Below are 22,050 nucleotides of genomic sequence, written 5' to 3' on the forward strand. Positions count from 1 at the left end.
TTAAAATATTTTAAGCATTTATATTTACAGTGTTTCGTGATAAAAGTAACTTCATTTTAGACAAAGGTAGGTATATCATTGGGGCAAAGTATTCACAGATAATTCCAGGCAGTTGACTTCATAGGACTACAAGAACCGTTTCTGAAACCAGGCCAGCAAAAACAGGCATTGGAAACTGTTTTTATGAACATGAATGCTAGGTAGTTAAACAGAGTCAGGGCAGTGTCTTATTACTCTTTCTTCAGAGCTTCTGTTATAAATTACTGCTTTATTGTGGCTTACTATCGTACTTGTTTGCAATACCATTTTTTTTCCTTAAAGAAATATGTCATCATCATCTCTCACCTGTTCATTGTAACTGCGTTTCTCAGCATGTATGCTATAGCTTCTTGGCCTCAATACCATGTATTCAGTTGTGTTGTCTTGTTTTCTAGAATTTTTTAAATGCTTATAGTTTCAGCTTCACTATGTTATATTTAGCAATGTGTTACTATGTGCTCTTACAAGACACCCAAAACAGCTCATTGTCTTCTTGGTGTCATGTGATACCTTTTTATTTTCAAGTGTGGTTTTCCGCTGTTGCAGGGACCTGTATTACACTGATATTGTTTAATTTGTGTTTTTACAGGACTAGAGGGGAGCTGCTTTTCCTCTGAGTTTCAGGAAAACTAAAGAAAGCGTGGGAAACTGAGATTGCAAAACTCTTGCCTTTTAGCTGGTTCTAGAATGAATCGTTCTTAGAATCATAATTTTTTTAAAGGAATAATGTAATGATAGCTGAGTTCTTTAAGGATGCAAGTGAAAGTAGGTTCTTTTTGTTGTTATGGTGTTTTATTTTTTAGTTGGACTTTTATTATTCCTTCTGCCAAAGTATTGAGATCTTAGCATATACCTGATCAGTATCAATATCTTGATATGTATGAGGTCATGCTGTAGAAATGACTAAGATTTTGAATGTTTGGGGTGCTTTTTTGTAAGTCTTAAATGCCTATTTTTATCTAGTTTATATGTTTTTCCCCGATTAAAGATGTGGCTTACTAGAGGTTTTACAGGTTATAACATGAGGGAGACTTGCTTCTAAAGTTTTTGGACATGTACTTGAATCTCCCCCTGTACTATGCAAATAAAAATGCTAAGCTGAAAGCTTTTAAATGTAGATGAAGTCATGCTTCTTCGTCTGAGGCATTCTTCCCAGTTAGCAATAAGCCATCGTCTGGCTTTTATAAGAGAAGAAACATGCTTCATCATTTCTGGTAAATCTTAAAAGTTGGTGTAATTTTTGACACCAATACTGTTAAGTATTTATTTTCAGAAGAAAGCCAGCCTGTCTGTGCCTTCCATAGTTTGTGGCAGTAAAACTTGGGTTTGTTAAACTGAGTTTCTGGTGTTAGGGTGTTTGTGTGTTTCTTTCCTTTGCCTACAGTTCTACTTACTGATATGTAGTTTTTATGAAGACATATGTTATGGCTACTTTTATAGCTCTCTTTATTATCTGTATTGATGCTTCTTTTTTTTTTCCCCTGTCATAAAGAAAGTCAAAATCCTTTGAAATTACAGCAGCAACAGCATACCATAGCTGTTGTGTAATCTGTTGGCTTTATCTGAATCAGTCAGCACTTCCCGACAGAATGCTAGCACTTACCTTAAAATTTGTTTTCCAGTATGTTATTCATGTGTAGATATTTTAAATCATTAGTTCATACTAGGATGCAAATCTCTGCAAAGGGTGTCTCAGTTGCAAGAGACTATGTGGAAGGCAGATCTCCTGATAAGGAAATTTATTTTATTAAATGAAGACTTTTAATGAGGGGGGTGTGAGTTCTGCTCATTACTCCACAGACTACCACAGAGAGGTAATCGTTGTTTTATCTGATGCTTAAAATGCTGACTTGCTTTACAAAGCTTAATAAAAGTCATATGTGATGAATGGCGTTGCCAGTTCTGGGTTAACTTGGGCAAAATTTAAAATGGATAACCAGATGTACTTAGCTGTGATGCTGAGTAAATGTAAACAGGATAATATATTCTTTGAAAACCAAATTAATCTGTAACAGTAACACTGACTGTGACCACGATTTCACAACTGCTAAGCTGTTGAAAAATCCTCCTGGTTGAATAGGGATATAGATGATATAAAATCCAGTGTAAATTTGGAGACAGTAAATGGCACCAGAAAAGTTTAAAATTTGTATTGGTAAATTTGAGATTTAAGACTGGATCAACAATAGCATCTGGTTGTAGTAATTTCAATCCAGTACTAAAATTCAGTTTTACTTTATCCCAAAACCTCAGCTGATAAACAAACAAAAAAAAATCTGTCTTGAGTTATATTCTTTCCATATCTATATATTCTTGGAAGTTACCTATCCAAAGACCAGTCTTGTATAAAAGTAATAATGCCTTCTGTGGCAATAACTGTTCAGATTTGCAATGTATGGGTTCTTAATTCCGGCCATTCACTTCTAATCTTGTAATGCCAGCCGTCTGCAGCATCTGAGGTTATGAACAGGGAAGATTCACGATTTGTAGACAGGAGTGAAGATGTTGATATCCTATTAAATTGCTGGCCGGTGTGTTTTTTTTCCTCCCTTGACTACCTATCCTGAAAAACATAATTGTAATGAGCTCTGTCCTGACAAGACCTCAGTAGCAACAAGCTTTACTTGGAGTTGCCTTAAAAGAAATCTCCCAGAGTTCAGCAACTGGAAAGCATGGCACAATGAGTTGTGAGCTGTATTCTGATGTTATTTTTTGGAGATGTACTTCTTTCTTCCTTCCCTCTTTCTATCAACAACTGTTTCAAGTTATTTCATTATTCTTTGAAGATAGTATCTATTACTGCTGGCATTTCAATGACATACAAGTGTTAATCCTCTTCTGTTCTCAGTCTTAATGGGTCAATAATTTAACAAGCTCACATGAATATGACTTGGGTTTTGGTGGTTAATAGTTTGAGATTTTTTCATATTACTGTAGTGCATTCTCTCCTTCCCCCCCCAGCAAACTGCCTGTAAAGTCGGAAATAAAGCAAGTGATTTCAGATGCAACACCAGAATTTGGAACTCTTCAAATTTACGTCAGCCAGGAAATTATAGTTTTGCAGATGGAAAGCTTTCAGAAGGAAATGGAAAGATGAACCACAAGAGATGTGGTATAGGGGTCAAAGCACCAAGACACAGACAAATATTTTCAGTTACTAACCCAGGTCCTGCTTTTTTCTTTTCTTAAGCTTAAGTAAAATTTTATGTCTGGACTTTAGATTTATTAAAATGGAAAAGCAGTGTTGACTTGCTGTAATGGATTATTTTGAGAATTAATATTAATCAAAAGAGGTTTTAATGTTATACTTACTAGTCAAATTACGCCAAATAATGCTTTTGATAATGTGTGAATTTTAAATGACAATGTCATTGAAACGACTACATTTTGAGCAAGTTAAGTTGGTAGGAGGGATCCTGTGTCCTTATGAACCTGAGCTTTGTTTTAAATGTATATTTTAATTATTACCAATAAAACGTTATTGCTTGACCATGCATTGTTGGGCTGTTCTTACAATACCCAGTGTTATAAAGCTCGCAGTACTACGGAGGTATAGAGGATAGTGCTTTTCCACCATTTTTTTTCCCCATGGGCAGGTGTACATGTTTGCATTTTCTAGGTGTACATGTTTGCATTTTCTGTATGGAGTATCAGTACTGGTAAGTGTTATCATTGCAGCCTACTGCTACCATTTATCTAGTGAAAAATGGTAGAAGGAGTTAATTGAGCTCCTGAAAACTGTCTTTTCGAGCCCTGCTTGTCTTTCCCCCATGGGAAGATGGGCAAGATGCATGCTCTTGTTTGTGCCTCAAATTCTGGAAGTTCCTGGTCAGGTTGCTACTAGCACTGATTACCCCAAGCAAGCAATTTGTGTTTAGTTAATGAGGTAAATGCTACCTGCATGTTGTGTTTACTGTTCATAGAAGTGTTAACAGTTTGAGGGCTGAATTTTTGACTCTGGTGTTTCGTCTGCATCATTCAAGTGACTAATGGGTTTGCAGAAGTTCTGAATCCCTGAACGCGTGAGTTGCTTCAGCTCTCTGTAAGTTTCTAACCCTTTAGTCTTCCTTTTACACTTGTCAGTTTAATACTTCTTTTAGATTAAGACACAGCCTGAAATTTATTATCTATAAGAAATTTCAATAGATAATTCCTGTCTGTAATTTGATACTTTTTTTTCCTCTGAATATAACATCATAGAGTATAGGTTCAAGGTGGACCTCAATTTTTGTCAGTGTTTTTTCCTGGATGCAGTTGGGTAAATAGGTGCTTTTCTGCTATCTGATTCACCTGGAGCTGTTCTGTTGTCTTGATCAGAACTAGGCATAATTGTGCAAGTATCCAATTCATACAAACTTTTTTAAAACTTCAATTAGTTAATATTTTTGGTATGACAGAAAATGGCACTTGGCCAACAACAACACATCATGTTTCTCAGAGGAGACTGGTTAGTCATAAATGTCATTTTCCCATAACATTTACAGGAATTGGATGTTCTCTAAAACAATTTTAACACACATTTTATATAGAAGTAAACGTCTGGAGCTGCTTTTTCATCCATGGGTGGAATAGGCACTGTGCCTATCTCTTATGCTGCCATGGCCTTATTTGTATGTTACTGGTCAGCAGCAGTGGCAAAATTTAGAACTTTCCGATGGCCCCTTCCAATTGCCACCAGTACCTGGATAAGCTGCCTGGATAAGCTGCAGTCATACAGCTGCCACTTGCTTTTAGACAGGTGGAAGTTGGCTGCAAACTGCGGTGTGTTTTTCGTGTGCTCAATACATATGGCAAGAATTTATGTGCTTAAATCGCTATTACAATATTTTCTTAATATTGTAAGATAAATGGTAAAGGTACCTCAGTACTGAATGGGCTTGTCTGGGAAGGCTTGGGAGTTCACCATCATTTTGGAGGGGTGGGTTGGTACTTAAAAACAATTAGACAATTATTCCTTAGGAATGATGTAGGTGTTGTCTCTCCTGTGCAGGTGGATAAAATTACATGACTTATTGAGGTCATGTTTATATCCATAAAATCTTTACTATCTACATACACCCTAAGACAAGAATAAGCCCTTTTTCGTGTGCGTGCTTCTGAAGTACCTCTGTGTGTAATAAACTCTGGGTGTATGAAGGCTGGGCTGAGGTGGCACCCCTTCCTTTCTTTAGCACAAAATATGAACCTTAATTTTTACTGCAAGTTCAAATTCAGAAAATTAAATTTACCTTGTCAAATTTCATGAAGTTGATCATTTTCTTGTAGACCTGATAATGTGAGGGCATCTGTTTTCCCTAAAATGGACCTTTCCATCGCTTCCTCTTGGAGGACTAAAGTGAAAAAGAGATGGTAGCAGTGCAGAACAGTGTAGTTCAGTGGCTAAAAACAGCTTTGAAGCTACAAGTGATGAAGAATGCTGTCAGTTTCATAATTTGCAGTATGGTTCATTGATAAAACGTATTAAAACTATTTCTCACATATTACAAATTGTTTCTGGGTATGATTCTAGGTATTGAAGCTCTGTGATTCTGAGAGTGTCACTACCTGGGAAGTAATTCACTTCCTTGCTATCTGTCCTAATCCTGCGAAATGTTTTGCCGTATGTCTTCTACAGCTGAATGTGTTGGGACTTGAAGCGTGGAATGTTTGGAGGTTGTGTTGTTTCAATAGGACCTCGGTCCACCTTGGCCTGGGAACACTCAGTGAATCATCTAAAGATGCATGTTTGGTTAAAGCATGTTAATCCTTAGCATAGATGCTCTTATTCAGGATTTAAGTCACCTTTGCTTCTCCAAACTGTTCCTCTTAAAGAGGACTAATGCACCATTTTAAACCATGGGATGGGAAACTACAGCTGAAAGCTGCTGTTGCTAGTCTGAGAAATGTTTTCTTCTAGTTCTAAGGTTTACTTCATAGATTTAATTCATATATTTAAATAACAAGTAATTAAAATAGTATTTTAACATATGATTGTTTAAGTAAACATCTTTTACTCTCAGATAGGTTGATTATGATGTATTGAAGTAAGATTGTCCATTCTTCTATGGCCTTGAGAATTCACTGTGTTAAACATCAAGCATCCTGCCTAAGCATAAATGAAAGTTAGATGCTTTAGACATCTGTCCAGTCAAAGTGCCAATAACAGTTTGTGTTTAGAATCAGCTTCTTTTTTTTTTTCTTCTTGTAGCTACTTGCACGTGTGTTCAGCAGCTGGAGTGACTGTTGCTTGCTTTGGAAAAAAAAAATGTTCCTTCTAGGGAAAAAAGATCTAAATTGTTAGGACGAAAAAGTGGACTTAGCTAGTTCTAGCTATGTTATGTGCAATGGTTTCTTGAACTCTTAAATTAGTCTTCTTAAAGCCAAGAGAGATGCTTACTTTTTCCATCTTTAGTTGTTTTTTTTTTTTTTTCTGTCTTTCAAAAACTGCCATAGAAAAAAGGCCTTTTTAGGAAAAAGGGGGGTCATGTCCATGTGTATTTCCCTTGCCCCTTCAAATAAAGGCTCCAAGTGTTCCCTGTTCTTCAAACTGTTAATTCAGTTGAACGATCTCTACCTCGTTATTGTACCCCAAACTGATTTGTAACCAGGAATCATTATGTGACTGAGGGGCATTTAGCTACATGCCCTATTTGGTCACTCTTCTTGCCTCCTGGCTGATGATCTGTGATGCTTAGGTTATATTTTCCTGTTTTCAGATGTCACTCAAAAATGAAGGAGCTGTAGCATGCTTTCATGTACAGTATGTTTCTGGTGTAATACATTTTAGCTTTTATCATTAATTTAAAAAGTGATTTCAGTTGCTGAAAATAAAAGGACACCATTATCTCTAGACAAAACGTGCCAGTTATTTGGTTAACAGTGTTAGCCCAGATATATGAGAGGGTCATATACAAGTTATAAAATGTTAAATTCTTGTCAAATTCTGATTTGTTGTCCCCCCAGTTAATCAAGACTAAAATAAGAGAATTTTGCCATATACAGGGGAGGCAATAATTATCTAGGGCTTTAATCAGAGGATGGGAACAAAGCAAGGACAAGCTGATATTTTTGTAAGTGTCAGCTTGTAAGTTTTGTAAGTGTTGTAACCTTTCTATGCTCTGTTGCATTTTCTTTCCTCCTCCTTTTTGGGGGTTAGCAAAATCTGTACGCTTTAAGGTTCTTGTCAGCTGTTGTCTGCTATTTTCCCAAAAGGGAATCACGGTGTGCACCAGCTAGCAGAAGCCTAAACACTTCCAGCAGTTGCTGTCATCCGTTTTTCCCACACTGTAGACAATCTATTTTATCTGTCTTGGAAAATCCTATACAGAAGTTATGCTTGATATAATTGCTTCAGTGGGTTTATATACCCCTGTGCGGCTTACCCATATACATGAAAATGCAAGTACCTATTTATATGTTAGACATGTTTTTAGAAACATATTTTAGGAGAAGTTTTAAGCCTGCCAAGGTTCATGGTGGCCTTTTCATTGAAGCCAATTTCTTATTTAATTTGGGAGTGATGTGGACTGCTAGTCAAAAGATTTTCTCTTTACGTGAAAGAGTATATGGTACTATTTTGTAAGTTTAGAAAATGTTTCAGCTTTGAGCATTAAGAAATGACATTTTTTTCCACCTTCCTATATAAAATCATTAATAGCTGTTTGAGGATCTAGTTCTCATAGAGCTACATCCAAGTTAATATGTTAAGCATTGGATTTCAGATATTTAAATTATGGGCTAGCTGCCCCAAATGTGGAGTTGTGGTACCCCCAGGTTCAGGAGACCAAACTTAATAAATAAATGAGGCTTATTTCATTCACTTTCCTCTTCTCTATGAGGGGATCTGAGGCAGAATGGCTAAAGTTGAGTAAGTTCTTGACTGGGAGGAGTATTCTGTAGTTGAAAACTAAAACAACTGCGACATTTATCAAGCTGCTTCTAAGAAATATCTATGTAGCTAAGTAGAATCAAATCATGTTTTTTTAGGAATGTAGGGGGTGGAATTAATTCCAGGTAAGCCAGGCCTAGTGGTGGTAAAATTTCAAGATTTTCATAATAATTTGGCTTAATGACTGAAATTTCTGCAAATTTTACCTAATATTGATTAAAACAACAACAAAAAAAATTGATGGAATTCAGGTAGCTCATACTTTCCCTAAGATGCTTTTATCCGTGAGCTAAAATCAGGTATGTAATTAAAATGTGAGTTTTATGAGTAGATTACTATTACTTTCCATTTTTAAACAGCCAATCTTGTGGTTTTTTTGTTGTTTGTGTGCATGTGTTTTCCCTCGTAGTAGCAACATACTGGTTAAGGTCAGTAATTTAAATTTTTTCCCATCTCTTATGCACTCATTACAGTAGTTGCTATGCAAACACTAGATGAGCTTTGTCCCTCTACTCTCTTGCAGTGAATTGGAAAGAAATTGCCTTGAATATTAGGTTTCAAGCAGATCTTTAAAAAAAAAAACAAAACAAAACAAAAAAAACCCTCCCTAACCTATTGTTTCTTTTAACTTCAATGCAGTTGTTGTGTTCCTTCCCAGGCCTTTGGAATTTAGTAAAGGACAATGAAATATGGTTCATGCATTGTTTCACATCCCTGAAATGTATGCAAGATTAATCAATCCCTCCACCCCCATTTAAAACAGAAATAATAGTAGTTTTTTTTTAAGGGTCTCAGTTTTGACCGCACTGTTTTTGTGTTTGATATTGTACAGGCATAAACATGAATATTGAATGTTGTCTGACCTGGTGGGTATGAATGATGCTGGGCAAAACATCTGGTGAGATTGGAAAACGTTTTCTTTTATAAACTACAAATGGTCTGTTTATGGAATTATGCAAAGATCAAAATGCCTCTGATAGGTAACTTTTTTTTTTTTTCTCCTAGTCAAAAGTATTTCATTTTGCTTTTTATATTTTCAGTCATGTTCATCAGAGCTTTGTGCCCCCTGCTTAGTAGTACTTCTGTCAAGGTTTGCTGAAGCTCAAGCACAAGGTGATGGTGGGCTCTGGTTGCTCTGCTTCTGTGAGCATGCAGTGTGAAGTAAAACAGCATGGGTTCTTCAGTGACTGCTCTCTGGTGGTTATCTACAGGTCCCCTTGCCCAGCTCAAGGCTGAAGTGGATGTTTTACACCACCGTGACGTGCATGATGAGCTGTAGCAGAAGGGGTGACTTCTGCAACAGGAAAATGTGTGCGTTTATCAACTTGAATGACTGAGATCGTAGGACTTTGAGTTGTGTTGAAATGTTGCTAAGCAAGGTCAGTTGGAGCTTTCACCCCCATTTTATTATTAAAGGAGGGCTGGGTGTTGTCTCATCTTGGATAACCTAGCGTTCGTTTATTGCAGGAGCATTCACCTTCTTTATCACCTCAGTTCGGTTACTCTGCTGATCAGGCAGTGCTTTGAAAAGTGTTGATTTTGTACTGTTTTTAAACTGGAGACTACAAAGTGCTTCAGAAAATCATCAAATATACTTTCCTTGAGTTTCTGAACACTCGAGGAAAGTGAGCTGTAAATGCTTGAGTGTGCTCCGTTGGTCAGGCTGTGTGAGATTGCTGTTGACCTTCCAGAAACAACATGGTGCCTTGGCTGTGCAATCAAAGTGATTCCTGTCTCACTGACAGGAAACACAGCAAACCTCAAAATCAGCATAATGTACCAAGAGCCATTAGGACTCAGAATGCCCATTACTTCACTTAAAGCACGAGACTGGGCGCTATATTTAGAATTTTTCAGCCATGTCTCTTACCCTCTTAGAGCTGAGTAATACAGTTTAGTGAATGGTGAACTAACTAAGCTTTCAACCACATCAGAAAAGCTCAAGGTAAACCTCATGGATGCCCCGGCAAAATCCATGTAAAATGAGGAAGACAGACCTAAGCAATTAAAATAAATGTATTTTTAGTGGTAAGTTATAGTTTCTAAGTTCACATCAATTTGATGACAGGGTGAAGTATTAAAGGGAACTATTAATGAGTCAGAATTAAATTTTATAGGATGGTTTTTAAAGATATGTCTGTCTACATTATAACCTCCTTAGTATTCTCTGGCTTAAGTATTTTTATGGGTCATTTTAATTGCTTCTGTAATGAACTGTGTTCAGGTCATACCACACCCAGAATCTGAGAGAAGCTGTTTGCAGGAGAGTTAGTGAGGAGTGGTAGCTGCTTGCTCTTCCATGCCAATCTACATCTGATAAAGGATTTTCCCTGAAGAAAAGTGCCAGCTTTTTAAGAACTGCCACACAGTAGAAACTGTTGCTAGGACTAAAATCAGGCTTTCCTATTTTTTATTTTTTTTTTTAATATCCCATGACAGTGGCAAATGTGATCATTCATCACAGCAGTGGGTAAATAACATGAAAGTGCTGTTAGTAAGAAAAATCAGGCAGTGGCTTGATTATATTAGTACTAATGGGGAAAATAAAAAAAAGTGCAAGTGATACCTGTTGATCTTCTAGATCAATCTCTAAAAATTTTGCTGTCAGCAGTTACGTGATATCGGTCAGTGGAAGGAAGGGAAGTGACGGGGAAGGAACAAAGGGCCAATGCAGTCTGATAGGAAGCTGACTTTCATTTCTGGAGAATGTGCTTGTTCTTAAAGTGCTTTCTCTTTACATTGTATGTTGTAAATAAATAAATAAATAAGGAGAAACTTAAGTGAAGGAATGCAGGTGCTCAAGACTGAATTACATGCCAATTCCTTTCCTTCACTGTCTTCTTTCCTTTTACCGTTAAGTGATGCAAGCTAACATTTTGATTGCTTAAAATTAGATAGTCTCAATACATACGAAGAAATCTGTGACAAAACAAAGGCATGTAACACCGTGGGGGAAAAAAAACACAACTGCAAGAAATGTTAATTGTGATACCTGAGTAATTATTTTGGACTTTTACCAGTGGAAATGAGAGCAAAATTGGCCCTGTAGGTATTAAGTGAAGAAACTTTTCCCTTTAGAAGGAAGTCTGTCTTTCTGGAAGACAGACTATGGGAAATGGATTTTTTCTGTTTATTGATAGATATCATGATTTGTATTAGACCAGCAGTATTCACAGTACAGATGGTACTCCGGATATTTCTGAAGCAATAAATAACAATACATGTTGCCCTCCTGTGCTGGATTTTGAAGAGCTGAAAGTCTCTTAGCTATGGGTAGTCTTTTTTCTATTTCTACTTACTGCCTTTATGAAATAAGTTTATTGCAAGTGTAATATTTCTGTAAATATTCTTTCTTTATCATATTGTAGTCCTTTGACTTCTGCTTATCCCTACTCTTAAGACACGCTTGAAGGTCTATTTCTTAATTTTGGTTTGTAACATATCTTTTCACAATGTAGCTAACACTTCCACTTTATAACTTGCCAGTGCATTTACTAATTACTAAATTCACTGGAAACAGGATGTATAGGAAACTAAATAATCATTTACAGGGAAGAGATGTAGGTTGCAAGTCTATAGATAGAGCAGAACAGCACGCAGAAGACGACATTGTAAGGGTTTAGGATACTGATCCAGGGTATTGGTTTTCTAATATAAACTTCCATTTGTTGTGGTTTCTGGGATTCTTTTCATTCTATATGTACTGTACAATGCCCTATTGATTCTATAGCCAGTCAGACTACAGATATCAACAGAGGTGTAGACTTTGCTTATTACAAGGAAGATTATCTTGGAAACATGGATGTGACCTTTATTTAAATGCCAAGGTGAATAATACACAAATATCTGAGTTATCTTTGAAATGAAATGTTTGTATATATTTAAGATTTTAGAGCCATGGGGAAAATGACTATTGATTTTTATTTTTTTTTAAGAATTGAAAAATGTCACAAAACGTTCACATGGTATTTTGATTCTTAGTCTCTAACTCCTTGTATGTTGGACAGTACAGCAACACAAATAGAATCATTAAGGTTGGAAAAGATAGGATTGTATCAGCTTAAATTTTTCTTAAATACATACATGAGCAAGGACTTTGTAGGATTTAAAACATTGGATGAAACAGAAAAAAACAACCACCTCTCTGCTGTCTGTATGAACACTGAATGCCTACACCTTTCTGCTATCTGTACTAATGCTGAATGCCTATTTAATTTCATATTAAGGAAAATGGAAAAAATACAACAAAATCTGGTTTTCCTTTTGAGAAGAGTTTGTCTGTTAAGCAGTCGAACTTGTGCAACATTTAAAGTGCACATAGGACAGCAATGCTTAGTAGCCTGAACTTGCAAGTAGGACAGTGCAATTGACTTAATGGCAGTTGTTCCTATAAACAGCGATTTGACAGGGCTTGGTCCTTAATCCAGGGAGAGGACAGTGTAATTTCGTGTGCTACGCAGATGTGAGCAGTAAACATGCTGAAGTCTGCTCTTTCAAGGTGCTCAGTGCCTCACCAGAGCTGCTTTTCCATCTCAGTTTCTGGAGCTGCTAACTGCAACACCTTGCAGAGTCAGCCTCAGAGAGATCAGCAAGCTTTCTGATTTGTAAAGCCTCTGTTTGTCTGGTGAGCAGTGTTTCAAGTTTTTTCCTGAAAATCTGACAGCTCTGTCCTCTTGCGACTTGACACTTGCACACAAGACACAGAAGAGGGAAGCAGCGTGTAGGAGTTGAAAAGTTTGTTAGTAATTAAACTGGTTACAGTTGTTTGTTTCGGACATGGCAAAATCTTACTGCAAGATAACGTTTGTGGCAATTTATACATCGCTCTGTGAACTGCAGTAAAAGTTGTTCAAAAGTAGCGTAAGTGCTTAGAGACATGTGCTTGCACATGTATCCTAATATGTAGCATATGCATATAAATGCAGCAGTAGCTCTACCTAATATGTTACAATACAGTTGGACTCCTTCCACAGCTTCAAATGCAGTCATGATTTTATCCAACAATTTGGAAAGTGTGTGTAATTCACAACTACCTCTTTCCCCAGCCTTAAATTCATTCCTCCTCTGTTGGCTCCGCAGGAATCGTTTAAAGCGCAGCTTTAAGCGCTCGAGCTGCTCATCCCGCTTCCGAGTGACTGGGCATCTTCTAGACCTCCTGGTGCCGTTGCCACCGCTCTCCGCTCGTCACCCCTTTCAATAATTTTTTTTTCCCCCTCTTTTTCCGAAAGCGACCTTTCCGCCAGAAGCGTCCCGGTAGGATAAAGAAGGCTGGCAGCAGCGCTCTCCTTCCCTCCCGCTCTTACCTGCAGCTCCGGGGCTGGCGGGGGGCTGCGCGCCGCAGCAGGTCCCACGGACGGCAGCGGTCCCACAAACAGCAGCGGTCCCACAGACGGCAGCAGTCCCAGCGAAGGAACAATGGGAGATGGGCGCCGGGCGAGCCCCAAGCCTATGGAGCATTACGTCATTACCTCGCCATATAAGGAGCTGAGCCTTTCGCTGCCTGGTCGCGGCGTTTCGGTGATGGCCAGCGCTGGGAGAAGCTTATTAATACCTCCTGGCTCCAGCTGACGCTCCGGACGGTGCGAAAGCCTCGCGGCTGCCTACCAGCCCGTGGAAGAATGTGCCCGAGGTCCGGGCTGCCGCAGCTCCTCGCTAGTGTCGATAATGAAGGCGGCAGAAATTGTTAGCTGATGAGCTGCAATCTCTTGCACTCAGCCTGGAGTTTGAGCTAAGAAATTGCCTTCAAGGTCATCTTCTTTAATAAGCCGGCCTCGGGGGGGTTCCTTTTTACATCTTTTTGCTTGCTTGCTTTTTAACCTGACAAAAAAAGTGAATTTAGCTGAGCTCCTCAGAGGGCGATACGAACTTCAAGCTGCCTTTTTTTTTTCCTCCTTCTGTAAAGAGTCGGGGTCCGCAGAGGATAGTATTTTATTTCCTGATGATGTAACTACAAAACAATTCTCCGAGTGATGATGGGAAGGCCAGATGAAATCTAATTTTTTTTTCTCTTCAATGTTTTTCCTGCAAAACCCTTTCCTTTTCATCTGTTTGTGTTTCAGCTAACACAATTAAGCAGCCCAGCCAACTATTTTTAGTAAGGAGGTCTTAAAGAAATGAATCGTTTGTTTTAATATTTAGGGAAGAGACAGGAGGCCAAGAAGAAGGATTTAGATTGAAGAGCTTAAAATGTATCTCTTGCATTCCCTGTCCTTCAGCGTACACCCTGAATAAACACTGCGAACACAAGGAATAAATACCTGAAACAGCCGTAAAACTTGTTGCTGAAATTCCACTAAGTTAATGAAATGAGCTCCTCTTGTGTTGATGAGTAAATTAGACCATGGAAAAAGGTTTTCCACGCTGCTTTGTGCAGCTTTGTTCAAATTAGATGTATCCACAATTCATTCATTTGCAGCATTTGAATTTTAGTCTTCAGATAAACTCTAACATAGCTTAAGCTGTCCTACTGCCAGCTTTTAGGATGCTTTAGTATATACAGGAACACAATACTAACATAATGAAATTCACTTATTTGGGGGTGTTGTCCATGTGTTTAAAGACAAATTGTGATGAAAATGTTTGTATTTCATTAAAAAGAAAGACATCTCTTAACTACCTTGCACATATTTACCCTGAGCATAGTCTTAAAAAGATATTTATTTTTCAGGTGGAATTTTTCAGCCAGCCCTTTGCACTGTGCCTGAGCTGGGGCTTATTCAGAAGTATGTTACTTGTGTGTGTGGTTGGTTCTGCTGTCCCCTTGCATGTCTTTGAGAGAGTTTGGGTTTGTGTGCTTGATCAGAAATATTTCAAATCTCTTTAAAAGAGAGATACCTGTATATTGACCCCTATAAATTGGTTTCAGAGATAATGAAATGTCTTATCCTGATCTGTCCATTGGCATATTCAAATAAAATATTTCCTATCCTAGGAAGATTTAGTCACCAAATCCACATACGCCAAAAAAAAATGTCTGTCCTTTAGCTAAAATTGGACTGTACAGATGGTTGGCTAAAGTTTTTGGGAACTAACATTTTGCATAGTTTCTTAAAGTACTGTGCCGGTGTAGATCATGTGCATCACATAACAGCTCATCAAGGTGACCTTGGTATGGGGAAGATGAAGTTGATTTTGTATGCAGGTACAGACTCATCTTTTCTGTCGGGACTCTGCAGTTATTTGAAAGAACAGGATAGCTGCAGGTGCAGGTCCTGTCTTAGAACAGGCTGTGGGGAATGCTGTGTCCTGTAAAGTTGTAGGGGAGTCAGGTAAGTAGGAGTCTACCATGTGTGACAGAGATCTGTAGAAGGTAGCTAGGAGTTAAATATGTATGCATGCTTTTAAACATGTGTATGTCTGTATATACCCATAAAAATGACTAGAATGAAAATTATCATCTTTTTTACTTAGTTATTTTTTTCTTTCCTTCCTTTTCTATTTTTTTTCATGCATTTTCCCCTTCACCTGCACACCCCCTATCTCTTCAGTCTATCTACATGAAAATTGCTTGCATTTTTGCCATGCCACGTGAAAGAGCTGTTGTAGCTTATGAGCAGCATTGGAGAAGGAAGGCTTCCCAGAAGCTGGTAAACAAAAGTCCATCCTTATATTCCAGTTCTGTTTTGGAGTTGCTAGGATCACAGCTCCGATAGTGCTGGTGATAAGTTTATTGACAGTCTGGGGGCAGGCTAGAGCAGGGAATAGGGAATGCAAATCCTCCTGTCTGTGTTTACATCTGGGGATAGCCAAAGTATGAACTTGTAGTTTCTTAATTAATTCTCCTCTGTGGTATAAAAGTGCACATCAGTGACCTTCTGCAAAACCACTTTATCAAAGAGCATCAGCTGAGTGTGTGGTGACCTGACTTCCTTCTCTTGCGTTGTCACAGCTTCATAAAGGACACAGTACAGTACTATTTCAAGCACTGTTAAAGAACAATATGATTAAAAATTCCAGCTTTTAGATTGCTAACATGAAAAGCTTATTTATGACAGAGGCTGAGAAACCTTCCTTTACTGTTTTTTTTTTTTCCAGTGTCTTCCAGTATCACTAGGTAGAGTCCTGGCCCTGGTGAGGTTCACTGGAGGGAAAAGATGCCTTTGGACAGGCGGGTATGCCTGTCTCACTTTGCATTGCTTCCTGAAAACCAGCTCAGTTTCTTTAGTTACTAGGCAGACTTGCTCAGAATCACTGTGAGTACTGTGACAGCAAAAGAAAATGAATCTGTAGAAGGTAAAGACAAAATGAAAACCTTATTTGGTGCATCCCCTGACAATGTGGGGCTGCTCCCTGCAGCCTGAGTGCAATAGCTTTGTTCTAGTCTCTGTCTCTCTGCTTATTATTTTATTTTATTTGTGCACATGTTCTCTTAGGATTTGACTTGAAAAAACAGAAACTGAAAAGATGGAAGATTAGCAGGCAGGGAAAAGATGGGGGCAAATAAGCTAAATGGCTTTGAAGTTGTCGTTCAGACTTTATCTTAAACTATCTGAATTCCTCCCATTGCTTCCATCGTTAAACTACTTCTCTTTCCTTTTTCTTCCCATAGAAGACCATAGCAGCAGTTCCACTATTCTTAAACCCATAACCTATCTATTGCAGGATTTGACCCTTTCCTTTAGCCATTTTGTATCTAAGATAAATAAAGGAAATTAGAATTTGGGCCTGAGTTCAACAAAGCACTTAAACATAGTCCTGTGTATTTTTGTTTAAAAAAAAAAAAAAAAAAAGACTTCAGCATAAGCCTGATTTTAATGATATATTGAAATTCTTGGCTGAATCAGGCTCTTAGTCACGTTTCCTTCATGTAGATATTGCTGAATCTCAGCCTTTGAAATTATCCGTGGGATCAAAATCTTTAGGTTACTTTCATATTCCCAAAATAGACATCTATGGAAGTACAAATACTGTCAAAGCTTCTGTTAGGATTTTGCATTACTTAAAACTATTTGCTTTTTTGGATGGGGTCCTGCTTAAGCTTTGCAAGTGATACCGGAGAACTGAAAAGCATGTGATATTGACAAGCTGAATCTTAATGGCTTGTATAAATGGTATCTGATGTTTAATGGTTCTAATAACTTGTAATTTCAAGGATTTTTCTCCAGTGTATACTCAGCCTTGTCTCTGAAGTCTGTGGGAGTTTTGCCATTAAGTCAGTGGAAGAAGGCTCACTTTTTTGAATTATTCCATGGATTGATAACATCGTTTTAAATTTTTCTGTCCAATTTGTCTTTATTAATTTCCCTGGCATTGTGGTTGACAATCTCTTAGATTTCATCAGTGAAAGTTATTTTCGTGTTTTGTATCGTAATACATAGATTAATTTCTGAATATTATGGAGAGAAATATGAAGGCCATTATAGCTAAATGACAGTCTGCAATGCACAGACAACTGATAAATTGCATGCGGAAGGCAAGGGGGAGAAGCAGGGGAAAGTTCTAAAGATAACATTCTTCAGATTCATGTGTCTTTACTATGGACCATGGACGGAAAGAGATTCATATCTTCATTACTGTGTGTTTTTAATTTTTTTTGGCAGCAGGAAGAAATATTTTCCCAAACTCCCTTATTGTTTGCAGATTCCATTATTCTCCCTATTTTGGCAGACACAAACAAAATTCCTAGCCAAATATTAGGGATAATTAGATCCCTTTTTGTTGGGCGCCGCCTTCAGAAGTTGATAACTGCATCTCTTCATATGACTGCTAATAACCCCTCTCCTAAGAGGGACTGGCAAATGTTCCGTATCTGCTTGTGAGATGACCTCTTGTTGTATATAGGACCAGAATAATTTTTTATTAAAAAAGACATTTAGTGCGGAGCAGAGCTTGTCATGAACAAACATTAATAGAATTTAATTTCTGTGCCTTGTCATATAAACCATATATAGCCAAGTAGTCCGTTCTACATAATGAGTTGAGATAACAGTTCATAGTCTATGAAAACTCTGCACAATAGTGTATTTTACCAAGCAGCTTGGGCCTGGAGGTTTGTTTTGTTAGTGTTGTTCTGCACTGATGTTTTTTTTGTGTGTCTGCAAATAGTTGGACTATTTCTGGAAGCATGACAGCCATTTCAATATTAGTGCAGTAGCACAAGTGAGTTGCAACCATGTGAAGACTATTGTGCTGATGTACCTTGGATGGAGCAAAATTCCACATAATGTGAACATATTTTAAATGTCTTTCTTGAGTCATTGGACCTCAATAAAAAAAATAAATGTATATAATAAGTCTATATACTTAGTTGCCTCCTTTTCTTCCTCCATCTCCTTTGAAATGCAGTCAAAGCAAAGTTCTTCTTGTAGGACTTCAGGGAAATGGTGACTGAGATGTGTTAAGCTTCAGATCAAGCTCTGCATGAATCTCTGTCTCGGATCTTTTCTGTGCGTTAACCTAAGCTGTGAATCCAGTCATTGTGTTCAAACTGATCAAACCTTTCTGAGCAGTTTAGTTCTTGTTTGAATAATAAACACACAGGTTTGAGTGAAGTTGACTCAGCTCTTTCCATAGATGTGACCTGAACATGGTGTCAGTGGAGGATGCTCCATTCAAAGTAAAGAAGTAGATCAAGGTATTACAAGTCCCTTTACTTCTCCATATCACTGAATGTCTCCTCTCTTCTGCTTTTTTCCCTTCCCGTCAATTGTTTTTTCATTTGTTACTGGGTGATGCTGATCCAGCAGTGCCTTGTACTGCAAAGCCCAGCACACAGATTGAAGGGATTCAGGATTCTTATAGATTGCAAGTTCTACAGGAGTCACCTGAGGCCCTGGTGTCAGAAATGAGAAAGAGAAAGCACAAGCTTTTGAAGGACGCACTTAGGTGAATGCGTTCTTGAACGCAGCTTAGGAACTGTAAGAAGACTTGTTGGAACCATCTATAGTGTACATATCGGAGTTACAAGTTTGTCATTTTTTTTCTATTTTTAGTGTTTACAAAGTAGAGAGAATTGGGGATCAAAATGTGTTTCTTTCATTCCATTGTTATAATTCTCTTGATCAGGCTTCTCTTGCCTCTTACAGATTGACCCAGTGAAAAAGTAGATGATACAGAAAGCTTATCTCAAAAATAGTAAGGTAGTAAAAAGGCAGCTATTGGATGCTGAGGAAAGCAAGCTTTGCAGGGAAAGAAAATGTTTTTTGTTGGGCTGCCTGTGTTAGCTGAGTAAAATAGACATGCTGTTGGGCTCATAGGCCCTTTATTGGGTCTCTAGATGCTGCCATTTATGTTATGAAATTACATAAGAGGCATTTTTCTGCCTTGATAGATTTTTCTTTTTTTATAATTCATGCTAAAAATACATTTTAGAATGTTTTCCTTATTCTCTGCAATTTCAGAAGTCATACACTAGTTCCTGTTTAAAGCATGGGATTTTAAGTTATTGGTGATTTTGATACCTGTTCAAGGAATCTGTACTGAAATAACAGAGGTAAATGTATACCATATAGGCCGTTTTAGATTGTGGATTCCTAGGGATATAATATAACTTGAAAACCTTTGATCCCTTTGGGATTCAGAATTGCTGAGCTATCTGGTAGATTAATAGTTTAGAAATGTGACTGCGTTGTGTGGTTCAATTCTCTAGTCTGGAAAAGTATTTACAGAATTTCTTGATCTCCTAGTGCGTAGTCCCGTGTAGTTCTTTGTGTTAGGATTGCCCACAGCAGGTACCGTTCAAGGAGTCTCTTGGGCTTGGGGAAATGTATTTAGCAGACTCAGACACTCCATAGCTCCTGAGTCTGCAACAAAAATTTCACAAAACCCTTGAGTGGGGAAGGGGAATACATACAAAAGGGTATTAATTTGGCTTTTTATGGCAGTCTGCATGAGACATGTCAGCATTAAGAACTATTACCTTAGACTCAGCAATGCTAAACTTGTGTCTTTATCTGGGAACATTTTTATTGATCTCATGTCTCTGGATGTTAATGTCAGCAGGATCGACTATTACTAAGAAAGTCTTTCAGGAGATGAAGTAAATGCTTGAATAACCCCCAGATTGCTTCTTCCTTAAATATTATACAAGAACACAATGAAGTGACTTAAGGAAATTCTTCTCCTAGCACCTGAAGCAAAGACAAAAATTCATTTTTATTCCCTAAAATCCCATGCACTTTAAACAGTCTTCCCTGCAAACTTCTCAGTGTTCTGTTTGCTTATATTTTCATTGTTGGATAGCTTATTTTTCATCTGGTTTGTAAAATTACCTATTTTTTTAGTTGTGTGTAAGGGTGAAGTTTCTGTTCTGTTCCTTTTCATGTTGTTTCCCCTTGATATACTTTAGTTGGAAGCATTCTGACAGGACATTGGTTTTGGCTTCTATTTGCTGTAGCCAATCTCAGAAGCTCATAATGCAAAGATTAATACTCATTAGCTGAATCATAGTTACAGTTCATAAAAAGCTTTGTGTATGCTGTGTGTGTGATCATGATGTGCCATGTAGGACTGATTAAATGTGGAGACATTGCTTGCTTTCATGTGGTGATGCAACTTCATTTAAAAGAAACCTGAAGTGGCTCCTTTTGGTACATTCGGTAATTGTTAATAACTTATAAACAAAGTGATGTTACTCAAGAAAAAATTAAACAAGATAACTTCTTAAATGGACGTATAATTTCAAGTTTCTCTCTTCCATATCATTTTAAAATAGCTTGTTTTTCTTAGCAAGAATGGTATAATGGAATACCAGAAACATTAGTACTAGTAGGTGATTCTATGAATACAAAGTTTTAAGCACGGTAAATTTTTTACTCTTCGGTTTTGTTTGTTTGTTTTTCCCCAAAGAAATATATATATATATATATATATATATATATGTGTGTGTGTGTGTGTGTGTGTGTATAGGCAAATCTATGTGCGTAACTCTAGCCAGTAGCAAGGGCAGAAGGAAGATACCAATTCTAGTTACTGTAATATGGTTCTTATGACACTGCTTGCAACTTTCTTGTAGGAATTGATGACATTTATTAGTTCTTTTAACTTTCAAAGCAATACCTAAAGACATGTCTGGATTCTGCACGTGACAAACTGAGGCCTAAAACTAGAAGTTGCAAAAGAATATATATTTTCTGAATTCCTAAGTTATGTTGTGTTGGTTAAACAAGACCCAGTTGTGGATGACCTAATAAAAACCTCATTAAAGTTGGCTTTTCCTACTCTAAGATGTCTGAGTTTGTGATGCTTGATATTTTTTGTTCTTGTGATGCATTTTTTTACCCTGTTCATCTGTTCTTATTTATTTCAGAATCCCCATAGTAGATGAGCAAAGGCTATTCTCATGTACAAAAAATTGGTCCTTTTGATATTCCTGCTGAGTAAAGATGAAAATACATGGATCCAACTCTACCAAAATAGAAGGGATTATTTTGCTAGAAGCTGAAAGTGTGTCCAGAGTAACATAAGGTTATACAGAGCTTGACAAGAATAAACACTTTATTTGAGAGCTATAAAACGTCTTTGACATTGGAGGTTGGGAATGTAAGTGGAGCCTTAACTTGTAGCTATCCATGTATATCTAAATTGGTGCAAGTCATGCCTGAAAGCTGCTGCTATATATAGTTTGCTCAGTGGTCAGGGTGGCGGGTGGTTAGAGTTCTTGGAGCAGTTTTGATGGTGTAGGTACCTGTGTAACAGAAATACTTGTAACTCAGAGGCTTGTTGAAACCATTACTAGTGGTTTTACTTGGGTAGAGCAAAGTCTGAGTGGGAGTGGAATCTGAAATCCCTCCTGACCTTTTGGAAATTGCTCTGAAAAGTTTGCCTGTGTAAACATACACAGAAGACTAGTAGATACTCCTGAGGTTTTATGGATGATAGTTTCAAAGGTTGTTGATTTCTTCAGTGAGTTACTCTTTAGAAGTGACTGAAGGCTGTTTATGATATCTTAGCTTTAAATGCCATATCCGCATGTTTTCCACATGTATTGATGTTACAGAATTTGAATTGTTTAAACAATCTTTGACCATTGTTTTTGATTCAGTGTTGTGGGAAATGAGAGTATTTTAGGTATATCTCAAAAGCAGGAAGGCTACCCAATTTTGGTAGTGAATTCCTACAGGCTTCAGGGAATATCATTAATATCATAAGTAATACAAAAGCAAGATGGAAATCATGTTTGTAGACCCTTTGGAAAGATAATGCAT

General features: G+C 37.5%; 2 protein-coding genes across 3 annotated transcripts in view; one reads left to right on the plus strand and one right to left on the minus strand.

Annotated features, from left to right (window-relative positions):
• The window catches only part of FILIP1L (filamin A interacting protein 1 like), a 33,388-nt gene extending 19,597 nt beyond the window's left edge, over positions 1–13,791 (minus strand). Inside the window, exons 1-2 of one of the 2 annotated variants that reach the window (XM_035540684.2) lie at positions 12,940–13,173; positions 5,268–5,369 (exon numbers count right to left, since the gene is read on the minus strand). The gene's annotated coding sequence lies outside the window, so the exon portion shown is untranslated. Of the gene's footprint in view, positions 1–5,267; positions 5,370–12,939; positions 13,174–13,209 lie in introns of those variants that run through there. The other variant, XM_035540685.2, reaches the window with a different exon arrangement.
• The window catches only part of CMSS1 (cms1 ribosomal small subunit homolog), a 238,528-nt gene that overhangs the window by 23,640 nt on the left and 192,838 nt on the right, over positions 1–22,050 (plus strand). The gene's annotated exons all lie outside the window — the stretch shown is intronic.

This window comes from Cygnus atratus, chromosome 1 (assembly GCF_013377495.2).
Source record: "Cygnus atratus isolate AKBS03 ecotype Queensland, Australia chromosome 1, CAtr_DNAZoo_HiC_assembly, whole genome shotgun sequence".
Classification (NCBI taxonomy): domain Eukaryota; kingdom Metazoa; phylum Chordata; class Aves; order Anseriformes; family Anatidae; genus Cygnus; species Cygnus atratus.